The 22,742-nt window shown below is 34.1% G+C and overlaps 1 long non-coding RNA gene across 1 annotated transcript; it reads left to right on the top strand.

The window, feature by feature from the left end:
* Positions 1–1,619: 1,619 nt before the first annotated feature.
* Positions 1,620–22,030, top strand: LOC122147344. Its single transcript, XR_006161584.1, has 3 exons — positions 1,620–1,731; positions 20,201–20,332; positions 21,731–22,030. It is a non-coding gene; the product is annotated as an uncharacterized LOC122147344 (long non-coding RNA).
* The last annotated feature ends 712 nt before the right edge of the window (positions 22,031–22,742 follow it).

Genomic DNA, 22,742 nt, shown 5'->3' with positions numbered 1-22,742 from the left:
TTCTACATAAAGACATGTTACTAGATAATAGAGGTATTCTTATGTATTATACATATCTTCTTCTTTTTTTTTTTTTTGAATAAAACAAAATTAGCAATGAGCAGTTATTAAAGGAATATTTTAATAAAATGTAACATTACATCACTTGCCTCACCAATGGATCCTCTGCAGTAAATGGGTGCCGTCAGAAATGAGCGTCCAACAGCTGATAGAAACATCACAATAATCCCACAAGTAATACACACAACTCCAGTCCACCTGCCTGTTTGTAAGAAAAAAAGATCCATCATTATGACATTTTAAATAAATTGTTGCTTTCCGGGTAAATACCTGCAATCATGCAGCTTCTGCTTTATGTGTGAATGTACAGAATTCATAATTGTGACTGATTTTATGCAGCTGACATTCTTTGTTGATAAGATCCAATTAAGTTAATTCTAATAGCATTCTAAAGCTACTTTTCATTTGACATTTTTACCCCAAATTCCCCAAATCTCAGAAATTAAGCTAATGCATGTAAAAAGTCTAATGGAATAAAAATGTATAAGAAGCATAAATGTTCAACCAACAGAACACTTGATTGTTCTTTTATGCTCTATAAGTTATATGAGCAGTCTTCTCCTGTGATATATGGATAAATTAAGCTGTGCTGAAATCTTCAAATTTGTCACTCACTCTAATTCTCCCTAATGGTTGCTTTGTGTTTTCATCTCTCATCTCATAAAAGTCTGCTATTATCCATAAAACCATCTCTCACATGAACACACAAAAAAAAATATATATTATATATATTTAACCGTTCTTATAATTATTGACTGGACAAAACAGAGTGTTCTGTTTTTGAGATGTTCTGCAGTTTAATTCAGATGAAGCACAACGAGAAAGTCAGATAGTTTCAAGCAAACAGGTCTGAAAATAAAAAATAAAAATGTAATTCTCTCCTGATGCTTAAAGAACTCATTATTTATACTGATGTGCAAAATAAATAACAGCACATACCTTTTAATACTCAAAGTTGATCAAGCAAGTCAAGACAGAGACATCAGCAGCATAATAATAAAGTTGTTTAAAAATAGATTAAAACTGTCAAATTAATGTAAATTAAATTTCATGTGGATAAGCACACAGTTAGTGAGCTGCTGTCCTGCTGTGTTTCTTCATTTACAGTTTTCTGAGTGTCATTGCATCCTCCTGCTTTTCTTTAAACTGCAGGGATTTTTCATTATTCCTAATTTGAATGTAATTTGAAATATAATTGGAACCTCAGAAGCAATTTCCCATCAAACGCCCCCAGAAAAGCTCAGCTCTGAGGTGTCCAATAAAAATGTTTAAAACAAAAAATTGAATTTAAACTGGTTTGTGATCTTACTTTTTGAACATGTTGACAATGTTTTTATTCCATTTTATTTCTTCTTCCTTAACTTTTTTGATCTCTTATATTATTTAAAGCACGTACAAAGCACATATGCATATGGTGGATGGGAACATATATTTCATATGTTTTCTCACAACTCTGAATTAATAAATCATACATGACATACATATTTGATATTTATATTTCTGGCCGTTTGATTTGTGCTCATTAATGTCTTATTGTGTGTGTGTGTGTGTGTGTGTGTGCAGTTCGACACATTTTCATTTGGTGGCGCTGTGGCTCCTGTGTGGCCGCACTGATTGAAAGACTGGAAATGGAGAGAAACGCAAAACTCAATCCACTGGCATCAGATCCGGGTAAGAATTTCTGTGGGAACTGAAAAGCACTCAGTGATATATGTAGCAGTGTACGTGATGTGCTTGTTATATTGTTGTTCTGAAAGAGCTCTTGATTATTTGGCTTTGGGATCCATGCTTCCTTTAGGACACTTGTGAGAGTTTGTTTGAGATGAACTTGAAACTGAAGAAAAAAAGCTATTTTATTTTGCATTTGGACACCTTTCTTCAGTATTAGGTCTTGGTATGTCCATTGATCATGCTGGGAGAGTTTGTGTGATTTGTTGAAGTTAATCGATATATGGCCGGATCAAGATGGAGGGCAGGAGGAAAAGAGAGAAACTAATTAAAACTGGAATTGATTCTTTATTAAAATGACAAGCTTTATCTCATAGTGCTCAAACACACACATCCAAATCATTTATCTTGTGAATCGAAGCAATGCCATAATCATAATTCATTCTGATCTTTCACCCCTCCGTTTACAGTTCTCCAAGTTCAAAATGTCATGTATGATGTATTTTATTGAAGCGATTATGGATTGACTATGCCCTATTCAGGGCATTCCCCTACATTGGATGTTTTCTTCCAGCAGCAGCATGGTATGTTTTATGTGCTCTTAAAGGGGTCAGAATTAAATGGATATTATTCCTTCATGGGCTGGAATGAAGTGTGACACTGCAAGGCATTTTATCTGCCGTTTTTTCTTGAAATTTATCTGCTGTTTTTCTTGGAAATGGTTCAGTTACGCTGACATGATTTGATTTGCCATCTCCACACATTAATCGAGGCAAATGCCACAGACTAAAAAGAGAGAAGCCTTATTTGATAGTGATTACTGATTTTACACAATTAGTGTAAGTGAATTAGGGCTTGAATAGCCTATCGATAAACATTTCCCAATGTGATGCAGTTCTGATTTAAGTAGGGCTATAGGCCTACATATACTTCTGTATTTCACTTAAAATGTAATTTATGCTTATATTTTGGGGAAAATAATATATTAAACTATTACTTGCAGTAATGGGAACTTGTTTTTGATTAAAAAACTGCTGTGACAAACTCAGTGAACGAAGGATTCAAAATTAATCAACTCTGAGTTCTTGACTCTTTTTTTTTTTTTTTTTTTTTTGAGGAAAAAATATTGAAATAAAAATTGATTCTGATCCATGACATACATACATGTCTTAGGGAAAGGCCAGTTCCACTTTAAGGGATACTCCACCCCACAATGAAAATTTGGTAATTAATCACTTACCCCCATGTCGTTCCAAACCCGTAAAAGCTCTGTTCATCTTCAGAACACAATTTAAGATATTTTGGATGAAAACCGGGAGGCCTGTGACTGTCCCATAGACTGCCAAGTAAATAACAGTGTCAAGGTCCGTAAAAGGTATGAAAGTCGTCGTCAGAATACTCCATCTGCCATCAGATGTGCCAATCTGGGTTATATGAAGTGACGGGAACACTTTTTGAAAGTGAAGAAATCAAAAATAACGACTTTATTCAACAATTGCTTTGTCAACAGTCTCCTCTGTGTCTCTCCATATCACCGTGTGCTGCGTATGCTCTTCTGTATCAGCCGCGCCCCTAGGGCTGGGCAATATATCTCATGTGATTTTCAGGTGCATTTCGTCAGTAAAGCCGGTTCCCTGATTAGTCCTAGTTAGTCCATTAGTTCCCTGCAGTCTATGGGAAAGTCACATGTCTCCCGGGTTTTCATCCAAAATATCTTAAATTGTGTTCCGAAGAGGAACGGAGGTTTACGGGTTTTGGAACGACATGGGGGTAAGTGGATAATGACAAAATTTTCATTTTGGGGTGGAGTATCCCTTTAATTCTCAGGGAATATCTGGGCTGTACGTTCCTGTTTTATGGTTAAGACAAACCTTTACTACTACTTGTACATAAGACTCTTAATGCTGCCTGCTGTGAAGTGCACTTAAAAATCTAAACCACTCATTTTGGCTATCTAAAGGGAGTTAATTTTCATTCTGCTGAGCAGTAGGTGCACTCTCACAAAAAAACCAGGCTTTTAAATGTGCGACAACTGCAGATGCTGAGGTCTGCTATTCTCTTAATGCGTTATTTTTAGTCATATAAACAATGAAACCCAATGGAAAATGTGTCATCTTAACAGGCTGATGGACATCTTTGCTGATGTTTAGTTCACTGGAATGGTATTTGTAGATCTTTAGTTTGATGAACGTATTGTATGGTTCAAGTCAGTGCTTGGTGTAGTGGTCTCAGGGCTGGTAACCAGATCATTGTTGGTTTAATTAACTGAAAGAGTGATCCATTAGCTATGACCATGCTGCCTTGAGCATGACAGTTAACCTCCAGGGCAGTTCACTGTAATAGGTTTATGGCACAGTTCAGTGGCAATGTCACATGAAATAAATAAAACCTGGGAGTGTGTGTCAATACAGATTATAAAGGAGGTAATTTATTAGAGCTGTTTCATGTTGTTTTGTATCTTTGTAAGATTAAACTTTTAAATAATATGAATGCTTATTCTGCCTTTTTCTTAAGAGAAACTGCTGTGCTAATAAAATGTATTGGCCAGTTTTATTTCCAACAACATCCTTGACGATTCCAGCAGTGTTTGATTTCTTATTGAAGTCTCATCGATTGGCTCTATATTGTAACTACAGCAGAAAAGCTACAGAATTTCTGTATTTTGTTCATAGGCTGTCTCTTTAAGTAAATTACATTATTGCACCCAAGGACAAACATAAACAACAAATAAAGGACAAAGATGTCAATCATTTCAACCAGAGCTTTGTGAGTGACTCAGACTTCTGTGGATTGAGATGCCACTCAGGACTAAAACATGAAGGCTTAACGGATTTTACATATGATGCGATTTTATGGTTATTATAATGAAAGAGTCAGGACAAGGGTAAAAACGAACAAAGCAAAATGTAGGCATTTCTTTTTTCTAGTTCATACATGATAATAATGAGAAAGACCGAGGTGAACCAAGCAAAGCAAAGATAAGGAAGCGTAGGAAATGAAATAAGTGAGTCGCTCTGCTGTTCTGTTTCTTAGTAACTGAGGTCAAGGTATCAGAATAGGTGCAGAAACACTTACAATCTCAAAAATCGGGAGAAGCTATTTAGGCTGAGTCTATAAGAAGGTAGATGCTACTGCGGGCCCGTTCTTCATACCTCGCTTAATACATCTGAGATGATTTGAAAGATCCCAGATCTTCTAATCGTGATAATGGATCTTTAGCTAATTTGAAACTTTAAACTAATTTGCGGATTTGATTAAAATATCTGGATTAAGTTGTTTTAAGATTACTGCACGTTCTGGTGTTCCCCAAAAAGGGCAGATTTATTGATACTCAAAACCACAATCAGTAATGCAGTGATTGGCTGGTGGCAGGACAGAAACGTAATGACATCATGTAATTAAAAAAGACACCTGACAAATTTCTGGACTTTTATAAGGAAACAGCCAAGTGAACAACACTACATAAATGTTACAGATACAGCCAAGTGAACAACACTACATAAATTTTACAGGGCTGTTTCCTTATAAAAGTCCAGAAATTTGACTTTTATAAGGAAACAGCTTTTATATATATATATATATATATATATATATATATATATATATATATATATGATTCCCAATTATTTATATTCAAGATTTCTAGTATTTGTACAGGCTTTACATTTTTTGTTTCAGTGTTGTATTTAGCAATTCATGTAATCTTATCTTTGAAGCATGTTTGTTATGTGACAGCATTAATTAAAGTTTCTTAAGTGGCAAGATCAAGTTATCTGCATCTCCTGCACTCCATCAAGCCACTCCCATAATAGCTGTCAGCACTCAAATTAATGCACGACTCAGATTAACTGTATAGCATGTGTGTAAGACTCTAATACAATTATAAAGTAATTATTTTATCACAAATAAAATTTTCAATGAGTAAAACAGTCTGTGTCTATAGTATTATAGTTTTATTTTTATTATAATATTAATATCAATTTTTTTTTTATAATTATTAATTTAAATTATTGTTCCCGGATTAGTAGGGCACTCTTGTAATAAAGTAGCAGTGGCTGGGACAGATTTTAAATACCAATTCCATTTAAAAAGATGCAATCTAATCCTGAAATAAGCCCGCTCCTGAGCAGGTTTAAGTTTACGGACATGTTGCTATGACAGCAAGTCCAGGATGAGCTTTGAAGAACCAAATAATCCAAGATCATGCCAAATTGTCAACAATGAAATACAGTTTACTGAGTTAGCGATGTACGAAGAATGGGCCCTTGGACTAAAATAGTCATAGATACTGTTTGCAGTAAGTGTAAATAGAAGCAAACGAATGTCATCGGGGAAAATTGTTGAAGCTCTTGTGTTTGAGTATTTCAAACATTAGTGTGTGTTTTTTAACTCACTCTTTTTGCAGGTTACATCATTATTCAGTAGGTGGTGACAAGTGATTTTTTTTGTCTCTACGATTGAGTCATTGAACCATTGATTCAAAACACTGATTGATTAAAAAAATGAATCATTTGCTCAATTGATCTGTTCAAAGACAATGATTCATTCTGGAACAAAACATCATTACTGTGGTGCCGATTCATTATGCTTTGGCTTATTTGGAACTCTTTTTGTTGTGGAGAAAAGTAAACAAAGTATCTGGCAATTAATTTAACTGTTGTACAATAGTAAGTGTCTAAAAATGTCAATAAGTAAATATGTATACTTTGAGGCATCTGGGAGTACAGTTTTATTTTTTTTTACAGGGTCCACGGAATTTCTAATGATCATGTTATTTCAACATTTTTCTGTATGTTTTCAGATCAACAGGTTCCCTTTGAAGTTCATTTGCTCATTTCTTCAGAGCCGATTTGTTTAAGTGTGAGTCAGGACGTTCATTCTAGAATATGTGAGTGTGTGAGGGGTTTGTAAAGCAGCTCTTATCAGTAAACAGATCAAGAGCATGAAGACTGAATTAAAGAGCAGCGGCTGTTATGTCCTCAGTGTTCTCTATTAATATTTCAGTGTAAAAAAAAAAAAACAAAAAAACCCCACAACTAATAATTAATGAAATGAAAAATATATTTATGAAGCCTATCTTTTTACATTTTTCAGTTTCTGTGTATAACGGCACTGCCAGGGTCCGAAATTAACTTGGATATAACAACTTTTATTCTTGCATGTTTATAACAATGCACTCAAAAATGAGAAATATGAGATAATCAGTCCCTGTCTCATGACGTGGCATCTGGCACAAAAACATGGACACATTTTGATTTGTTAGAGGACTAAAGTTTGCAGAAGATGTGGTAGCAACATGTTTTCATGTTACTGTTTATATCTTTGATTTGAATCATTTAGTGTCTCTTATATCAGTGATGTATCGGTCAAATAATTTTATTTAAGCCATTTATTTTTTCAATTTCTGATAAAGTTATCAGCCACTGGTGATTAACTTTTTAAGGTTATTATTATTATTATTAATTTATTTTTTTTTGTACTTGCCAAACCAATACTGACTCACATTTGACACTTGACAAGTATTTTGTACCATGGGGCCTGGGAAATACATTTTTGTTATGTAAAATTCTAAAAGGACAACCAGAAGCAACACATACTGTTAAACATCTCTGCAAGTCCCCCCAAAATACAATAAAAAACATATAAAAAACAATATCATCATGGAGAGGATAGAAAGGTCAAATTCATTCACCATGACCGCAGAAGTGCGGCAGAGGAGATGAAATCTATTTGTCTATTAATTGACATTTGCAGGAAGATTCCAGGACACTTTAAATGGTAAATGGATTGGAGGGAGGGAGAGAGAGAGGAGAGAGGAGAGACGTAAGATGGGATCCAGAGAGACAAACTGGACCCACAGTATATCTGATGGGTTGATCTGTCATGAAAACTTGGGCTTGTAGGATTTAATGCATGTGAAAGGTTCTGACATCTTTCGTCTTGGATCCACAGGAATAGAGCTGACTTTTTCTTTTTCAGAAGATCTCATTGACAGGACTGGAGAAGTGGAGTTTCACTGGACCTGAAATAAAAATCTGCTGAAATATTCATCTTTAGTAGTAAATGAGAGGCAGAGAGGGAGAAAAAAAACAAGAGGAAAAAATCTAAAGCACTGAATCGTCTTGCAGCAAACCAGTTTCACAGTAGAAGGCCACAGTATATCATTAGACGCATCATTAGACAACTGCCAGCTTGTGCACTGTACAAAAATTCAACTTCTATTTTGTCACACACAGACTATTTTAAATGTTGATTGAACTATGTAATTTAGAAAAAGTTGAGATTTCAAAACGTATTTTACATAGTGACAATGGCCAAGGTCGAACTCGGTTTGCTCTATAATTTGCAGTTCTTCAAAACCATTTGAGATAGAACTATTCCATCTTGCTTATCACTGCCACTATGACTATCACAGCTAGTCTTGACTTGAAAAACAAAAAAAGGGTAATTGGGTAAGTTTGTGTCTACCTATTCTGATTTTTCTTTTCTGAATTAGGCGTTTATATCGATATCTTTGCATTTAATTCTGAGAGAAAGAATGTTGTGAAAACAAGCTTTCATGCACCTTCTGTTTAGTGTTATGTAGAAAAGTGTGTGTGCCACAAGCGTTATAGCTAATGAGATCTTTGGATGTGCAGTGACATTCAGGACACATCCATGAGCTAATGGTACCCAATTAACACACGTGATGACCTTTTCTGTAGGGGCCGGAGATTATTATCAGTCATTTTTTGTGTATGTTTGTGACAAGTGACAGACAGGGTCTGGTTTTCAGAAAAATCAATGACCTAGATGTCACCGATGTGATATACTTCACCAATTTTCTGTGTTGCGTTTAGCAAAGCATCACCATTGTCCTGGATTATCTTTTATTTTCTTTTTCTTTTGTAATGATTTTTGTTATTATTGTAAGTTATATTATGGCTGGTATAATATCATGGCTTATTTTTCCCTGTTCAGATGGTATGCTTGCACCATGCTACAAAATTAACTGGTATTTGCTTCAGGAAATACACATCTATCTAGTGTTTGTAAAGCAGCAAAATGGCTGTTATGAAATTTTGTAGTTGTTAAATTGGTGTTACATTTTTAGTTAAGTTTAGGTTTTATGGTTTGATTCTGTATAAATTAAATTCCGTTGTCATGACACTCAGTAAGCGCGTTGTTATTAGTTGTCGTTTACAAGAATCAATAAGAAACATGTAATGTTGTATTTATGCATTGTTTTCATTGGTTTAATTTGTTTAATTTATTATGTGGACCAGTTAGTATGAATAAGTATGCAAATTTATGAATGTTTCACGCATCACTATTGGCTACAATAATTTTTCAAAGTATGAAGTTTATAAAAAAATAAAATAGATAAGGTTGAAATTAGTAATCGTTTAAGTGTTTCAGACTGAATTAATTGCAAAAGTTTAATGCTTACAGAGGTTTAGAACAACTCGTAATTTCTAATAAACTTGTAATAAAATTTGTTTCAATATATTATAATGTTTTGATAAATGATTTTACTTGAGGTATGTAAAAAGAAAAATAAGTGTTCTTGAGTTCTAACCTATTTAATTGTGTTAAAATCACTCAACAAATGTTCAACAAATTGTTACATGTTTATGAAAATAATCAAAAGGTGGAGAAATTATTTCATCCACCAATTATTGTAGCTCATTGTAAGCTGGCAACTTTGTGCATTAATATAAAATTAAACTGATGCATGGTCACAGATGTATACTTTTTTAAAAACATACTGTCATATGAGCAATTGGCTATAATATATATTTGTTTTGGTTGAATTATCTCTTTGGACGTTTCTATAGCAGCAGGTCAGACTCCAGTAATAGCTCCTGTTTCAATTACCCTTGTCTTTCAGTCTGTTCTTGAGTGTGTTTGTTGGTAAATTACAGTGCGATTTCAGCTACTCTTGTGACTTTCCGCACAGATCCATAATTCAAGGACTTAAGATTCTATTCAGGTGAGAGCGACAGTATGAATTGAAACTGTTGAACACGCTCAAGAGCTGCAATTTATGTCATGATGACCTAACCCACCAGAGGAGACCTATAACCCTTCCCTCTGATCGTGTCAACACATGATGGGCTCACATTTCGTAAGTGGCTCAGAAGGCAGATGTCATGATGGCACAGAAATCAAACGAGGTTGTAAGCTGCACAGACATTTACACGGACAGGACAGATCCTCCGCTAAAGATGTCAAGGGCAGGAGGCTTTCACTTGTCTTTTACTACAGCCAATAAACTTAAGCATAAATTTGTCAGGCCTCAAGGTGTCATACTTCCGCAGAGTAATGTGAGAGCTGTTGGAACGTATACAATCACCCAAGGATTTTATGATACTTTTAAAGGCTGTGAAGAGATGCTGAAGGAAGCAGCAGCTTATGTATAATATGTTAGTTTGAGTATGAGATGCAAATATGTTGGTAAGGGACATGCATTTTTTATGCGTTACTTTGTTGTGGACATTAAAAGTAAAAGTTTTTAATGTTGTTTCTATGTCTGTCTAGTACGTGAGATTAGAGTAAGTGTGTCCCAAAGCATAGTATGTTGAAATAAGTATGCCAAAAGTCCCCAGATGGTCTACTATTTCAGGTAGATTTTTGAAGTGTGGATGTGTGCACACGGATCATGTTTATTCACCTACAAACATGAATAAAAAGCATTGAAAAAACTACAAACATGGTAAATCCTTTAACCTGGTAAAATAGGCCTGTATTTTTTTTAATGTGATCTGCATTATATTTCATCTGCAACAACAATGGGAACTTTTGTAAACATCTGTTTGGCCATTAACTTTTAAATGCATCATTATGAAAAAATAAATAAATATGAGTAGAGTTCTCCGCATAAGGACCCACAAGCTACTACTTTTCTCTCCAGTACGGTACAAAGTTAAAATTAAATGTGAAGGATGTTAACTGTGACGAGATGATTGATAGGCCAGTTTACAGTGACAGGGTGCGTGTACTTATGCAACAGAGCATCCATTAAAGATGCAATTGTATGACTTGATATCATGTCCCAAAGCTTGCCCACTCTTCTACTACACACTCAAGCTTCTGAAATTTTCAAATGACGCTGCCATCATCGGCCTCATACACAACGGAGACGAGTCTGCTTACAGACATTAGGTCAAAGAGCTGGTTGTCTGGTGCAGTCTTAACAACCTGGAGCTGAAGACGCTATAAACAGTGGAGATGATAGTGGACTCCCCCAACTCACCATCATGAACAGCACTGTGGCTGCAGTAGACTAATTCAGGTTCCTGGGCACCACCATCTCTCAGGACCTAAAGTGGGACACTCACATAGACTCCATTGTGAAAAAGGCCCAGCAGAGGTTGTACTTCCTTCGCCAGCTGAGGAAGTTCAGCAGCTGAGCTGCTGATACAGTTCTACTCTGCCATCATTGAGTCTGTACTGTGTTCAGCCATAAATGTCTGGTTTGGTTCAGCTACCAAATCAGATATCAAGAGACTACAAAGGACAGTCAGTATTGCTGAGAAGATTGTTGGTTCCCCCCTGCTCTACCTCCAAGATCTTTACACTTCCAGAGTGAGGAAAAGGGCCCACTTTGGACCCCACAAACCCAGCCCACTCTCACTTTCAGCTGTTGCTCTCTGCCGCTACAAAGCACTGACCACCAGAACAGCCAGTTACAAGAACAGTTTTTTTCATGCAGGCTATATTCAGCCTGAACAATTAAAACTTTCACACTATACAATGTATAGATATCTGAACAACTCTGATTGGCCACTGCATTGGTTATGATGCCCAACACTGTAAAATTGCATCAAAAGAAATATGATGCAACATGTTCAGATCTAAATTGAATGCCGCATTCAACACTTTTCATTTCATTTTCACTTTATTTGTGGCAGTCATAATAGATTTAGTTTAATTGTGTGGGCATTTGAGTGATACAATGTAATTTGCATTATAGGACCTACAAAATAGAATGCATTGGCTGGTTATTTACCCACTCTAGCTAGAATATGACAGCTGTGCAAATGGATTTCTAAATGTCAGTATCATTTTTTAAGCATTACATTTTTTATTGTATAGGTGGATGAGCCTTGGTTAATGCTTCATTTCTAAACATTGTGATAGGAATTTTTTTTTTTTTTTTTTTTTTTTTTTATAAATCCACAGAAACATATTTTTGTTACAGTAACAATTCTTTGGAGAAATTTTAAATGCTTTTTTCAATGGCACTGGTGACTTCTTACCCCAGCAACCATCTGGTTACTAGCTGTGAGCTTTAAGCTCAGTACCTCATCACCCCATGCTGTTCTTGAACGGATTTTAAAACCTTTTAGGTCTTAGATCAGCCTTTTCACAATCTACAGTCTTGGAGTAAGACTCTGAACAGCAGGAGTTCTGAGTGTACGTGACTCTGAGCCGACTTTTAGTCCATGCGTGTTAGCTTTGAGGACATTTGTATGCGAGTGTACTCATAAAAGATGACAAAATGAACTGAGATATAACATTTCAACATTGCAGTTTGTCTCTTCGAGGAAAACGGAACAAAAATATTGATAACTCATCTTGAACTCACCACTGTGTCCATGTTTTTGAATGAGGTAAAAGTTGTTAGCATACAGTACTGTATATGAATCTTGAAATATGATTTGTTTAGTATGTTATTGATTTGCTCACATTATTGATTTTGCTAATATCAGAAAGGGTTTGACTAGCATTCGCTCAGTTTGAGTCATATTTTAATCACTGACTATACATGGCCTTTTTCCAGGACACGTCCTGGCCAGGATTTCTATATTGCCTAAAATATCCAGGTTTTGGCTTTACAGTACAGTATGTGAAGATTTATTAAAATAACCCCCAAAACAATATAATAGCTAAACTATATTTTGTTATGATTTTAAATCAGTATTTAACCTCAGAATGATCCCAAAGAAAAAAAGGGGTGCTAAAGTCTGATTTTGTGGTGGTGCCTTGAGAAGTGGGTATACTCTTAATTTATGCCCCCAGTTTTTTTAAGCAAAGGATGAAGGGCCTGTGTTACAAACAGTGACACGTCTAACTAGTCTTGCATATTTAGTTCACCCTAAAATGGGCCAGCAGTATTTGCACACTGTCACTTAACTTCTGCTGCTTGACTTCATGGAGTAAGGATCATTATGAAATTAATATTAGCCACAGAAGAGGTGCAGATTTTGCAAACATTCAAAATAAATAAATAAATAAATAGACTGCAGCAATTAACATTTTGTCAGAACCTCTAGTAAATTACATGCTATTTTGTTTAATTGTCTGTTCAGAATCGTGGGTTTGTTAGAGATTTTTGTTTGTTACATGCAAAAAAAAATAATAAAAATAAAAATGTGATTCCAAGTTTATCGAATGTGATTCCAAGTAATTTCGAGCCCCATTTCAGAAGTGAGGGGGACAGAAATGTCAAATATAATAATACCAAATATAATAACTAGAAATGCATCTCGTTTCTTCTCTATCAAAACTATTGACAACAACACACCTCTCTGAGTGCCAAACAAACATTCTTCCTAAGTTTACAAAGTTATAATTCATGAAGTTTTAAAGATATCTTAATATCATTTTATTTTATAGATTCTCAAAAATACACCTTTGACAGCAATTTAATGTGCCGTAACTAATTTCAGTGTATTTGTGGTACTCAGCGAGTTTTGATTTATGCAGTTCTTTTGATAGAAGGAAACAATACATTTCTAGTTTGAAGTGAAGCACATTTGGTTTCAATCACTGATAATGTGTAAAATTCAACAATTTGAAAATGGTGCTGCTTTGAAATCCCCATATCTATGAGAATGAACTATATGGGGCCTTGAAAATGAAGATTTCAAAGGGAAAGTTGATTAAGAATGAGAATCTAGAAGGATATTAAAATATCTTGAATACTTTTAGAGTAAAAAAAAATAATATTTATGGCACTCAGACAGGTATGATCTATGCAATGGTTGATAGAAAGGTGAAAGTTTTTATGTTTCTAGTTTAAACATAATTTGTTCTTCAGATATTCCTCTTTAAAAGAAAAAAAGTAACAGCTGTATGTAAAACGACCCACATTTGATTTTTGACCACTGAAAATGTATACAATTGCCCAGTTTACTCATGGAGCCACATTAAGATCTACATATCTCTGGGAGTGAACAATTGAGGGCCTTTAGAATGAAGATACCAAAAGGAAAGTTTTTTAAGAAACATGTTAAGAAACGTCTAAAAGGATATTAAGATATCTTTAATATTTCTTAAGTTACAGGCATGTAAAAATTGAGGCATTTTACTTATAGACCTACCAAAAATATACAACAAGTATTAACAAAATCAAAAATTTGAGTCAGGGAAGTTTCTAAAATTTGGTTGATTTGACACGGAATGACACCTTATTCTTATTCTTATTCTTATTCTTATTCTTATTCTTATTCTTATTCTTATTCTTATTCTTATTCTTATTGTAAAATGTAAAAACAACAACAACAACAACAACAACAACAACAAAAACATCAAAAAAACAAAACAATTATCCACAGTATTAGCTTAACTGAGCTATTCCAGCGTTTTTGTATTGATAAAGGCACATAATAATAATAATTATTGTAATTATAGTTGTAGTAATGAAATAGAAGAAGAATAAAATGTATGTTAAATAATATTAAATACAATTTTAATTTTATTTATTAATTCATTTATTTCTATATATTTATTTATTTGTTATATGTGCATTTCTTAATTTATTCAGAATATGCTTATTACCTTGTTTATAGGAATATTCCTGTCTCTTTTTTAGAATAAAGGAAAATTATGTGCTTGTAAACATAGTCAGTGATTACTAGCTTGCAATGAATATTCATTGTTTACTCTGAATGTAATCATCAACAACTGGGCTAGTGTCTAAATCAGCATCAGTTTCATGCAGTTGGTAAAAGAGCTGTCCGTAAAAGAGTTTGTAAATATTCTGATTGTTAGATCACTTTGAGAGGGTGGGACATAGAATTGGCTCTCAGTATGTGGTTACTGATGGGGGAAAGGATTTAATCATATACTGTATGAGGGTATTGAGTGCCTGGGAGGGTGTAATGAAGCAAAACTGATGGAATAAAACCAATAGAGCGGTGTTTACACTGTGCACGCTCTTAGTTGATGAGTCAGAGTCTCTTACTGATTTGACATGCTGGGTTTAAGTGCTGACTTGCGTGTGGGTGTTCAGTTTGTGCTCCAGATTAAGTCGAATCATGTTTGGTCAATATGCTTCAACTTAAAATTCAGCTTATAGCATCAACATATACATTCAGATCATATCTGCAGGAGCGTTTTAGGATTGATTACATGCTGCGTGTCGATGATTGCGTTAGATTAAGTCGAATCAGAAGAACGCAGTTGGGCCATTTATTAAAATTCTCCTTTAATGTCTGATCCATCAACTGAGCCTGAGGGGATGGCTATTGACCTCTAATGCAATAACACCAAGGCAGAAACATTTCAGTTAAATGTTTTAGTCACAAACATGGTTAAAACTGCACTAAGCAAGGACGTCTGTAATAGCTAGAGAGAGCTATCCATTAACATTCCCATTTGTCAATGACATTTCAGAGCAGTTCCACTAGCTCAGAGAACTTGTTTTAGATATTCTCTGCCTGTTGGGATATATCAGCTACATGATTTATGCATTCTAAACCATGAAAATTCCAATTCCCGTTCTGCAAAGTTTTTGATAACCAGTGCCATTACATATAGGTTTAGTGGTCTCAAGCGGAATTTTCCAAATCATTACTCTAGTCTTCAGTGTCAAGTGATCCTTCAGAAATCATTCTAACATGCTGATTCAGTGCTCAAGAAGAAATTGCCCTTTTTTTTTTTTTTTTTGCAATTTTGAGTTTAATAATCTCACAACTCACATTCATTTTTTCTTGCACAATTCTGAGAAAAAATAATCAAAAGAGATAAAATTTAAATTATGAGAAAGTCAGAATAGTGAGAGAGGAAAAAATGCCATTACTGTTTTATAGAATTGTAAAAGGTGAACTCAGAATTCACAGAAAAAAGCCAGAATTGTGAGATATATACTCGTAACTGTTATAAGTATACTGTGATAATAAAAAGTGATATTTTGTGATTTTTTTTTTTATTCTGGCTTTCTTGATCTTGTTAATATTGTTATTGAAGCAGGATTTATTTATTTATTTTTTTGATGAGCATGATGAAAATAAAATTCAAAAGAACCACATTTATTTGAAATAGAAATCTTGGTTACGCTATTTTAAGGTGTCTTTGTTACAGTGTAATTATACATTTAAGTACTGAGTAATATTAATTGACTACATGTACTTACTATATTGTTAGGGATAGGATTAGGGTTTGGCTTAGGGTTCCTTGCATGCATTTATGCATAATTAATTGTTATTATAATGTATCGTGTAACATACTGGACACCATAAAATAAAGTGTTAAAAGATAAAAAACTTTTGACAGAATCTGATGTTGATGTTTAAACCGGTTTGAAATATTTTTGTATATTCATGTATGGTAATGATTTCAATTCTTTTATTTATATGTTTGATTTGATCTTTGATTTGATCTTTGGTTGTTTATATAATTGTTTGTATTTGTGATCACAGCAGCCCAGTGTGGGATGTCCTGCAGCACATTTGGCACTAGATTTCATCATGTGTGAACAGATAGTGAAAGGAAGGTTAGTGATACTATTTATATACGTTATATATTTTAGCCAGTATCATTTTATATTTTTTCTTTTCCATGCATATGGGTTGGTTTTAGTTTTATGGGTGCGTTTTAAGAGTATGGTATAGGTAATTCATCAGAGTTAAGTCATTCAGAGTGGGGTGTTTTTAAAGTCAATATGGACTGGGCTATTTCATGCATTGTTGTGTAACATGTTGGCATAGATGGAGTGAAATAAAACTGCTTAAGCTCTCTGCTATTAGTCATTTTCCCCATAAATTGAATGTGGAAATTTAGATTCTACAGTAAGTGTAATCTTCATAAATCAGAAATGCATTTAGCACAGTATCAATTTATAAAAAGCATCATCTTGATGCTTTAATAAATCTTGAAAACAAAAATGTGTGGCGTTTGACTGTTATATTAGCCATTTAATTAACATTTATTTTTTATTATTTAACTTAGTTTATTTATTTATTTATTTTTACCTCAACTTGAGTAAAATTTGTTGCTACATGCAGGAAATTAATTGAACTTGCATAAACTGACTGTGGACTATCTAAGAAATCATGTCTTCAATAATATTTTTAATGAATATCATGAGAATGTTTTATTTGACCAGTTTGCATCATCTGGATAAGAACAAGACATAAATAACTTTTCAAAGACTTTTAACAAAAGTGTGACTGCAGAAACTGCAAATGGACTCTGTCACCTTTCTGGTGTTTAAAAGGAAAGGGATGAAGTCAGGGCGTTAGAAATGCCAGCTGTATCTTTGCAACTCATTAATTCCTAAAAAAAAAAAAAAAAAAAAGATGTAATGATATTCATGAGAGACAGGTGGGATCTATTTAGAACTAAAATGCAGTTGTCCTTTCAGAATGTCAAGTACTTTTTATGTTAATAACTAAAAAAGAGTGCAAAGTCGCAAGGTGATCACATCAAATAAACAACATATGTTGAACATTAGCTTTTCTCATTGCTTGGTCCTAAGTAACAGATATTGAGATAAATGGATAAGAATGAATGAATTATAGTGTAATGTTTTACAACTGTGACTGAGGCAAGATATTATCATTTTAGTGCATAGCTATTATTTGGTTTTAAAGTCTGGAATTTGAGGGAAACCTTTTGACAGGTGACACGTTTCACTGATGCATACTCAAACTGATGTCAAAATGTATTTATATGCAGGTTTAGGGGAGATGTAGCCTGTGACTTTCTGCAGTTAAATGCTGTGGACTATATAATGTATTCAATGGTTATACAGACCACAACAGTTATGTTAAAAAAATCCAGTGAGTTGCCTACAAAGCTTTTTTTTTGATTGTGATGTGAGATTTTGTGGTGTAGAGTGTTTTTCTTGTTAGATTCCTTCTTTATGCCACATTCTACAGAAGTGTTACTTGTATCCTTTATAGAAAAAATGGTTTTATAAACATCAGCATCTTCACTGTTTGATTCTGTGCAAAATGGTTGAAAATTGCTAATGTTGATCAATAATTAATCAATAATTCAATTGTCTTATTGTAATTACTGCAATTATACTATAATTGCTTATAGTAACCATCTCACTAAATGGGTCAGAATTATAATTCTATAAATTACATTTCTTGTTTACTGGGGCCCAAATGTCTGAGACCATTAGTAAAGTGCTTTATTTTGAATTAGTTGGATATATATATTAAGCTTTTTGTATTTTTAATATATGTAAAACCTTAACTTACCTTAACTAAATATATTAAATATATTTTATTTTAATAAATGTTATTTATTTCATATTATTCATATTTATTTAACTTTTTAAATTGAACTTATTTTTTTTTTTTGTATGTATTTATTTTATTTTTGTTTAAAATATATAAAATTAAATTTTCAGCATAGCCTTTGACTTTTGGACCCCACAGTTTGTAAAGATTTTATTCTTGATAAATACCTTTTTTTATTATTCTAAAATGATGCATACCCTGATTTTTTGGTGTAAAACTTTTTTTTTTTTTAATTTATATTTTAAAAATATATATCTTCTTAAATACATATCTATATAAATATGTAATCTCCTTAATTTACATCTTCACTACAACACAAAATAAACGAAAAAATACATTTAAAAAAACATTTTGAAAATTTAATTGTACTAGTCTGTTAGTTTTATTTATTTAAAATTAAACTTTTAGAGTAATCTCAGACTTTTGGACCCCCACTGTTTATGAAGATTGTATTTGTTTCTTTACTTAGAAGAGGTCATTCTGATGGGAATTTATAAGTGCTTAGGTTTTGGCTAGTTGGAAGACGTTGCCTGGTTTATGTGATGTGAAATTCCCAATGAGGTGGTCTGAGCTGTGGGTCAATACTTGGGCCTGTTCCATTTGGATGGTGCCGTTTATCATTCTCCTCCATAAAACAACCAGAGAGAGGAGAATGGAGATGAGAAAAGTTTGGGCCAGTCTTTGTACATCTCCTTGGCAAAGGAGCCTCTTCATTCATTTACTTTGCTTTTGTTGGGGAGGTTTTAGCACTGATGATTTTTTATCCCCAGGGCCAGATGGTGCTCTGAGCATTGCTGTCACATCTCATCCAAAACTATGAGAGGCAGACAGGACAATCTCATCAACCCCCACCATCACAAACACTCTTGCTGTTTTTTTTTTTTTTTTTTTTTTTTTTTTTTTTTTTTTTTGCATGCAGTGAACAGAAATGTGTGGACAGCTATAGTCTATCAAGCATTATTTGACGAATAATGATCAGTGATTTACTAGACAAATGGCATTGCAAGAAGAGGATCATTAAATATTTTAATATCACAGACACACGGTGAGCTGGGATGCCACTTGTGTAATACAATAAGTTTTAGTGAGACCTTGAAAGGTCAATATCATGCACTTCTTCAAGGACTAGCGCAGTGTTGCTCTAATCAAACTAATTGGTTTGTGAGGACAAGCAGCTGTGGTACTTGCATCTCCCTGTTATTGTTCATGTCTTGGAAACAATATAAGCATTTGCTATTTACTTAAAGGAATAGGTCACTTAAAAATATAAAATTCTGGAGAGCTTGTGAGAGAAGTAGCCATTTCTGATTTGTGAACGAGTCACTCTTTTCAGTCAGATATTTTAAATGAATCACTTGATTTGGTTCATACAACTGGTCCTGATGATTCTGAACAAGTACTCCAGTTTAAATCACTTACTCAGTGATTCGCTTGTGGTTCTTTATTTTAGACTGTAGTGTGGAATATGGAGTCATACGTACTATTTTGATACTTTAATGGCATTTTGTGTTATTAAATTCTTCTAATTCTAGTTGTTGTTCATTTGTAATTAAATGAAAAACTCTGACCAGTTTGTTCTTTGATATGAATTCTTCTTTATTCCCAAAAATATCATATGAATTGTGAACAGTGTAAAATGAGTTTTGTTGAATTTTGAGATTTTGTGCTTTAAAAGAAAGATTTTACTTCACCTATAGAAATTGTTTTATTCATTCCAGCAATGTTATGTATATATTTTCAAACAGTGCCGCCGCAGAGTTCAGATTCCTAGAGTCAGGATTTTTATTAAAGTGAACCCATCACATTGCCTAATACAAACTCAGATTGATTCTAGTTGATGTTAATAGTTATTCAGTGTCAACATGGACGGAAATCCTTCAAGATTTTTGACTGGGTGTTTGGGCTGAGAAATTGTGCTTTAGACTTCCATCTAGCGCTGCAGGACAAAGACAGTTAAACTGACTGCAGTTTAAATCGGAGAGTTGATTGTCCCTTGTTTATTCCTTTTTCAGTGTATGTCTAGCTGTGCATCATGGAAAGAAATATGTCAAAACTTGAGGCATCAGCCAAGTACAGGCATGAAAATGACTGGAAACACAAGCAAACAAACAAGCAAAGGACAAAGGACCAATTCAGAGAAGCAGGTTGAATTATTTTTAAAGTAAAAATAACCAACCTTCAATACCAGGACCTGCTGTTACCCAAGTTTAAACATCTAAAATTTGGTAGAGAAAAAGCCAATGCCATTCATTTTGTCTTTAGAGAGCAATAGAGAAGGCCTTCAGCTTTAAATTTTTCATTTTTATTTTTTCAGTTTTACCTTTTATGGTTTCGAATGGTTTGATGTGAAGGACCCCCACATTTACAAGGTTAAATTATTAACTAAAACCAACACAAATGAATCATATATTATTTTAAAAATCCTTTAAATATTTTGTGGTAAATATTTACTTTGTACCTCATTAATATGAAATGTAATATAACTATAGCTTAATATGAAGTATAATTATCTGGAAAATATTTTGTAAAATTCCTGGTAGATATTTACTTGTTATAATTTATTTATTTATTTTTTTCCCTTGGACCTCCTTTGCACCCCCTTGTGTCCTCCAGTTTGAAAACACCTAATATAACATCAGTCAGTTTAATACAGATGAGGCTGGTCAATGAGACAGCATTAATACTAACGGGTCACTGAAATATGGGTAACATTGTCATGAGCCTCATCTGGGGGGCACTTTCTTTTGATGTGAGCCATCTGTGGCAGGTATGCTAATAAGCGTGCTCTGGGTGGGTGTTTGGGTAATTATGGCTTTGTTGGAGTTATTTGTCTCCTAGCTGGAAGAGGACGGTGCATTACGTTAATCTCTCACCCCTCCTAGTGAGGTTAGTACATGATCCATGTTTTCGGTCTCTGGGCCATGCTATGGATGACACCATTAGGATCTGAAGTGTTCATTAATAACTTCTTAAAAATAACCATTTAAATCTATCCCAATGAGCTGTTGGCAGAGTTTAACCGTGCAAGTGGTTTGGAATATAGTCTCTTGTGTTCAGTCATCCTGTCAGAACAAATAGGTGCAACTCTGCAAAGCAATTTCTAGTAATTTCCCATGTGTGTACTTTGTGTGTTTTAATATTACGAGATTGGAAACTGTTTGGATGCAGTTGTCGTGTTTAACTTTAAACCATTGCTTTCTTGGCCAAAATATGAGTCCATGATCCATAGTAAATGCTTCCCTCAAGTGAAAATGTGTCCTCTCTCTTTAAAAAACCATGATGCATTTGTTTAGAACTTTTTTGGAGTATTTTCGCTTGCAAACAGTGCTTGATCTGTTCATATTTCTCACCTGATTCAGATGAGAAAAGAAGCAATATTATGAATAGAGGACTTGTATTTGGCCAGAAAACGCTGTTTGAAGTTAAACAACTTAATGATGGATTTGTTTCTTACAAATGCACAGCTTTTCACTTCATAAGACATTAAGTGATGGACAGAAGTGGTGTGGATTACTTGTGTATTATTGTGATGTTTTTATCAGCTGTTTGGACTCTCATTCTGACGGCACCCATTCACTACAGAGGATCCATCTGTTTGGTTGAAGAAACAAGCTCACATATATCTTGGATTACCTGAGGATGAGTAAAGTTTCAGCAAATTTGGGGTAAACTATTCTGCCTTAGATGAATAAAAGTATTTTTTAAAGGAAAAATAAAATCTTACTGACTCCAAAAACAAACAACATTTTCTTTTACTTTTGCCTGTCATCCAAAAGTCTTTTCTCGTGTACGGTAGTCCCGTCAGAACAAATAGGTGCATTACTGCAGTGCAATTTGGTAATTTCCCATCCTTGTACTTTGTGTATAATATTACAAGATTGTGGAGAGTGAAACTCTATAATGCGATTGCAGTGATTTATTTTATAATTTTCTGATTGTATGTTGTTGTATCATTGTTAAATGTTCCTTGTTTGCACTCTCTCTCTCTCTCTCTCTCATCCTGTGTCACACTCCATCGTTCTGTCTCTTGAAGGCGTTTTTTCCTGTGTATTCATGAGATGATGGTGATTTTTCATGATCATTCGGACATTAAATCTTCGGCACCTCCGCTGAGGCTTCTATTCCTCCTATTTTCTCTGGGGTAATTACTTTCTGTCACTCAGTCTCACCCTCCTCGTATGCTCCCATTTCCGTTCTATCATTCCAATCAAATTCCTCTTTTTTTCTGCCTGGTATCAAAGAGGAGCAAGAATTGGCCACCTTCAAACACATGAATGAATCTGGCCCTGCACATTTTTTTTTTTTTTTTGGCTGTTTACCAAAGAGTATTGGTTGTCAGTCTGAAGGAATGAGAGAAGAGAAAGATGAGAGATCCAGAGATGAGAAGGACGCACTATAAACATCAGTCACTATTAGTTTGTCTCGCTCCGTCTGTTCTGGGCTTCAGTCTGGAGCTCAACATCAGGTCAAGATAGTAGTCTGCTTATGCATATTATTTTGGTGAATATGCTTTTCTTTTCTCTTTCTGAAATGCATTGGCAGTTACTGCCTTTA

The sequence above is a fragment of the Cyprinus carpio genome, chromosome A13, assembly GCF_018340385.1.
Source record: "Cyprinus carpio isolate SPL01 chromosome A13, ASM1834038v1, whole genome shotgun sequence".
NCBI classification, from domain to species: Eukaryota; Metazoa; Chordata; class Actinopteri; order Cypriniformes; family Cyprinidae; genus Cyprinus; species Cyprinus carpio.
Note: the sequence above shows the minus strand (reverse complement) of the source record. Positions and strands in the feature narration are given on the sequence as shown.